Raw genomic sequence first — 6,140 nt, forward strand, 5'->3', positions numbered from 1 at the left:
GGGACTTTGAAATAAACATACCCTGGATTCAGATCCTTGTCCTCTGTCATTTCAAGCAATATCTTCAATTCCTCCCTCCTCAAATGGAGCTATTGTAGGTAGTTAATTCCCAGGCTTGCTGAGGGAATTCAGTGAAATGATAAAGGCAGAGCATATAGCAGAATATCTAACACAACTTATACACTCAAAAATAGGGTCTATTGGTATGGATTCATTCAGCATACTCATTATATACCTTTGAACATCAGTCTTTATAAAGTCCATTCATTTGAGAGTGGACAAGTACAGAATAAAAATTTAAGATATAACATTTTAGGCATGTCATGAAAAACATGTTACTCAAAGAAGCTAAGTCCCATATTTAAGGATACCCAGGTCAACTATTGGTGACTGGAGGTCCTTTAGGTGCCTCCCAGGCCTCAGCTCTTCAATCCATACATTATCTATCACCTTATGCAGCAATATGATAGTTAGTCCTGGCCTGGTAATTACGCAAGTAGGGGCTTGAAATTTATCAGTGTAGAATCTGAATTAATTTTAATGTTATTTGAGCATTCCCATACAATATTGGGCACTTTGGCTACTTACTTATTTATTTACATTTTGCTTTCTTATTCATATTCATGTCTACTCTCTTCTGAAAGGATTTAAGATGACTGTTGGGCATTTTATTAAGAATGGAAGTTCCAGTTGCTTTGGCACCAACTTTAGGACCAGTGAAGTCCAATAACTGCTTCACGAAACTTGAGCAAGAGGCAAAATTCTGGGGATCTCAAATGGACACTAAGTGAAATAGTCCAATATCAGGTGCTTTAGGTTAGCTGGAATACTATGTGTAACCTGTTCAAAAATATAGTCAGATATCAGGAACTAAGGGGCTTGTGTTTTTTTTTTTGTGTGTGTTTTTTTTGCTCTGGCATTCACAAAGGAATAATCAAGCATTTTGCAATGCCCTGGCCTAAAGGAAACGAAATGGTTAACGCTCACCATCCTGTGCCAAGAAATCTGCTTTACAGACCAGAAGGAATAAGGCACCTTTACTTTTAACAGCCTGTTTCCAGTTTTGTTTGGCTGTTAAAGTTACTGGAGTAGTGACAGAGGCCAAGGCAGGAAAATGGGCTGGGTTACTTATAACTCTTTGAATGTGGACACATCAGCTTGTGGGAAGGAAACTATTTAAAATGGGGCTTAGGGAAAAGGAGGGAGAAAAAAATCCCCTTTCCCCATAAGAGATTCTTCCGTGGTGTTGTCATGCAATCTTGAAAACCTCCACAGAACAGTAGATCACTCTCATTGGCTGTATGCAAATTATCTGAGACCCAGTGGTTTCCGGCCGGGGAAAACTTATAATAACAGAGCAAGAGTGCAATCTGAGCCCTTGTTCGCTGAAATCCCTGAAAGAACAGAGTCGTTCTTGACAGGGCAATTTCAGCCCTTGACATTCCAGGAAATAGCTTAATAATATCATTTAGGCTGAGGTTGTAACCAATTCTAAGATGCAGAGACACAAATGCAGTATTTAAGATGTAGGATATCAGTTTGGGAACCACTATTTTCACAGAGAGTTTAACAACAGAAAAAAACATCACCAAAACAAGCCAAGCAAGGCATCCTAATTAAACTGAACATTGTCCCTACTAATTAAACTCAATATAGGGAGAGGAAGGGTTTCTGCCAAGAAATTACAAATACATCCTGAATACCATTTCCTTCCCCTTTGCTTTCCTAGGTACTGGGTCCATGCCATATCCAGGATGTGACACCCAAACAAAGCTGTATTTTAATCATTGATATGTACGAAGATGTTAACCCCACCCTGGGGCCTCAAGGGCCTTTATGAGACACGCTGGCCTTTACATTGCAATGTGTTTCATTTTCTCTGGGTGCAGCACAGCTGAAAAAGGTTACAAGACTCAGGTTAAAAGTCAGGAAATGGATCAGGGCCCCACACTATGACATCATTTTCTTGCAATGCAATGAAGCAATGACATTTCCTGTAGGGAAAATGATTAGAACTGACAGGCAGCCTCAGTGAGTGCAGGGTTTGCTGAGGAAAGGTGTCAGGCCTGCCTCCCTGCAGCCCCTTTCTCCCTCCCTCCTGGTCCTTGGCTGGGGTTTTCAGAGGTCAGAGGGAGAGATCCGGGCCACTTTTCATGAAAGTCCTGAGAAATTTAAAATGAACGTATGCTAAGCTTAGCTACAAAAATGGTGAAATTTTGATATTTGTTAAAACAATGAACACTTTAAGACAAACATAGATAATTTTGCTGCTTACAATATAATTTTCAGATTTATTTTTAAAAGTGGTGTATAGGTAGAGCCACCAAAAATGAATGTGCAAATCAGTTAAGGGGAAGAGCTGGGATTAAAATCTGGTTTATTCTCTGTTGCCATCATGCTTGCTGGTACAGGACTGCCTTTCTCAGGTTCACAAAAAGGTCTCATGACCAGAGATAGGTGGTCTTGTTTTGGTACACGATCTACATTGGATGATGGATCAGTCTTCTGCCTTCAATCCAAGGTGCTGTCTCTATAGCTGTAGGTATAACATCTTTTGGAGGTATCTCCAGAAATGTCTATGTGAAGACCTGCCTATGAGTTTTGGGCCAAAACAGCCTCCTGGCATGGTCACCCCAGAACCAAGGATTTTATTCTACTCGGGTTACTTTATTTCTAAAGGAATTCTCAAGGGGGTGCCAAGAAGCCAAAGCTGTGTGAGACACATGGCTTGGAGAGTAGGGGCTCATGGGTAGGTTTCAGTCTGGTCATGTGACTTTATGTGCAAATTGCATAACTGTAGTGGCACTGCTGGTCCCCCAACATGGTAGACCCTGCTCTGGATTCTACATGCGGACAGACTTGTTCCAGAGCAATGTGGAGACCTGAATCAAGGCAAGAAGGATTTAGGGCCTCGGGCCGATACAATGGGACTCCACACCAAACAGCCCTTGCTTCTTCATCTGTGGCCTTGTGACTTGGTTTGGATAACTGGGTTTCTGCCCTATACTTGGGTTCCAGTAAACTGGGTGGCAGGTGAGGGGATCTACTCCCTTGAGTTACATTAGAGACAATGGAATGAGGGGGTCCAGTGTTAGAACCTTCTGTCATTTTTCTTCTTCTGGTCACCATGCTTGGATTCTCCTGGGAGTTATCAGAATCTGCCAAGCAATGACTGTGACTGCAGATGTGACCAAAGAGAACAGTTCCCCGATACTTTTTCTGTCTGTTTCAAAACAAAATTAATACTATCGATAAGTCACTTTCCATCAGTGGAGGAGAGTGAGCAGGAGTGAGAAGTTCCTACTACAAAAACATTTTCAAAATCAGTTCTGGATGGTGGGCAAATGGTGGTAATGCAGGTCCAACCCTCTCTGGTTTGGTCCTGGGCAACCTGCAGTGATACACAGCTGCTGACTGCTATTATGGTAAGGCGTCATCAGCAACTTCCATCTCTGGACTGCTTCTCTTCTGTCTTCATGGTTGGAGTAGTCCTGTCAATTCCTCTCTGTTGCCAGAATCCACATGGTCTTGGAGTTGTTTTCTGAAAATATACAAACATATTCTTGACAAAAAGTTAATAAAGAAATGTTTTCTATAAATTTGACTTGGGATCCTTTTTCACTTTTTTCCCAAATGAATTTCCTCTGGCTTGTTTTGACACCATGTGTGTTTTTCATGGGTGTCTTGCTGATAGCATTACAATTAATTTTCTAAAGTATAAATTTTCTAGATGTAATTTACTTTCAGGATATTTTTTCTTACATGATATTCTTCTACTTTCCCCCTTTTTTGATTTAAATATTAGGAGGCTTTTGAAAATTTTTATAATGTAGTCTTTGATAGCTTTTAAGATTTAAACTGTTAAAACTTTAGGAAGGTAAAATCCTAGTATCCGTGATGAATTTACCCACTAGAAGCAATGTTGCAAAATATGGTGCTATGTTTGCCAAACAGATTTAAGCTCTTTGGAAGTTGAGGGTGTGGGTGTCACAGATGTTCCCAGGCACTGTCTACACACCGCTCACATATCACCAGTGTTTCCGCAAATCATTGCACAGTAACTGGATGAACCTTGCAGAGACAAATATGCTATCTCCAGAAAAACTGGCAAATATTCGAAGGGCTTAACATTTCCCAGGAATGAGTCAAAACACAAGCAAAGCTGTCACACCTTTCCTTCATTGCCTAGTGGTGATCTCTCAAACTGGGGGGATGGGGTAGGGGCTCCCATAAATGAGTCACTGTTTCCCAGATCTGTCAAAAGTATCAGTAGTTACAAGTCCAGGAAGCATACAAGTCTAGAAAGAACTATTGAACTTTAAATTATGAACAAGAACATGCACTGTCCAAAATTACTGGGTTTTTATTATTCTGCATTATCATAGTGCCTAATCACTCCCTTTTAAGAACTCGTTATTTCCAATAGCTAAACCTAATTTTTAAAATTCTATTTTACATTTTTTTACATTTGGTATTTGTATAGTCACAAGATCTGCAGCCTGTATATTTTTTCTTTTGCCATTTGAGTAACCCTACCACTTGCCCATACATGTTGAAAGTGTCATTCCCCTTAAATACACAGATCAGACTTCTTGAAGCTCTACCCTTTCACCTTGCTCAAGGCAAGGAAAAAGATCAAAGCTGCCTGTGTTTTTAGGAGATGACCCCTTCTTTGTTCCCAATAATGGCTCACATCCCCTGTTTGTGGAAGCTTCTGCAAAGTCTGAACTGTTTTCCACTCTATAAATCCACTTCTCATATACGAGACCCTCACTGACTATTTGGTATTCCAGAAGAGGGGATTTACCTATGTGGATAGAGTCTTTCCATGATGATGATTTGTAAAATTCATAATATTAAAACAGGTATTTGTAGTAGAAAGAATTGTCAGAATTATATATTTTTTAAAAAGGTATTTATAATTCATATGCTGTAATAAGGCTAAAATAGAACAATGAAGAGACTCGTGTTATCAATTCTGCCTTAAAATAACATGACTTAAAGTTTTTATGAATTTTATTTTTACTTTAAAGTGACCCTAAATAAAAAAAGAAAATAAAAAATAAAGTGACCCTATTGTATTTATTCATTCATTAATCCTTTTTCAGTATAAAACAAATGATGGTATTATTTTACTTAGTTCATTCATTTATTATCAGTTGAAAATATGTAGAGTGCCCTCTAGGGTACAAGGTACAATGAATTGAGAAATGAAATCTTCTAGTTCACAAAACAAAGATGACACAGACATAAACACCGTTTAAAAAAAAAAAAAAAAAAAAAAAAAAAAAAGCTTGAACGGGTTCAATACTTACCAGGCTAAGGACTGACTGAAAAGCAAAACATTTCATCTTGTTGGGTTTTAGTTTTCTCATGTGAAAAATGAAGGAGCCAAAATTAATTGTAAGTTCCCTTTAGATCTAAAATTCTGGAACTGAAAGAAATACTTGCCAGTGTGAAGAGGAGTGAAAAAAAAAGCGAATTTAAAGTGCACAGACCCTTACATGCTCTGTTTGGCAAATAGCATGAAGAAGATAAGCTCATATTTGAATTATGACTGCAGATAAAGCAATGGATGCTATTATAGACATAGCAAACAACAGGAGGAAAATTATGGAGGTTGGCTGTAAATAGGAGAAAATATCTAAATGGAATGGACAAACTAGGCAGCAGGCAGCCAGAGCAGAGAGCTGTAAGTGTACTGTGAATCTCAGATCAATCAATCACCAAGGATTTTATTCTACTCGGGTTACTTTATTTGCAAAGGGACTCTTAAGGGGGTGCCTGAGATAACTGTGGCCAAGGATTATAAGCCATGCTAAGTATAGCAGACTGCAAAAATATCCTAGCATCTACCCTATAAGACTAGTGGAGGAAGGGCATGTGTAAGTAGAGAGGAGCCGGGAAATATTTTAAGAATGCTGTGGGGCTCAGCTTCAAACAGTCGGTCCTGGCTGACTGTGCAGAAACAACAGTTACAGGCAGACAGGGGGTGGTAACGAAACGGAGTTACTCTCTTAAAGCAGAGACTTTGGACAACCACCGCTTGGGAGGGTTATTATTAATCTGTTGCAAACAATCACTTGGGCTCCAAACCAAGGAAGGACCTTCGCATGTCCTCAGGACATAAATGACAGAAA

The sequence above is a fragment of the Pipistrellus hanaki genome (genome assembly GCF_964339955.1).
Source record: "Pipistrellus hanaki genome assembly, chromosome: 2".
Classification (NCBI taxonomy): domain Eukaryota; kingdom Metazoa; phylum Chordata; class Mammalia; order Chiroptera; family Vespertilionidae; genus Pipistrellus; species Pipistrellus hanaki.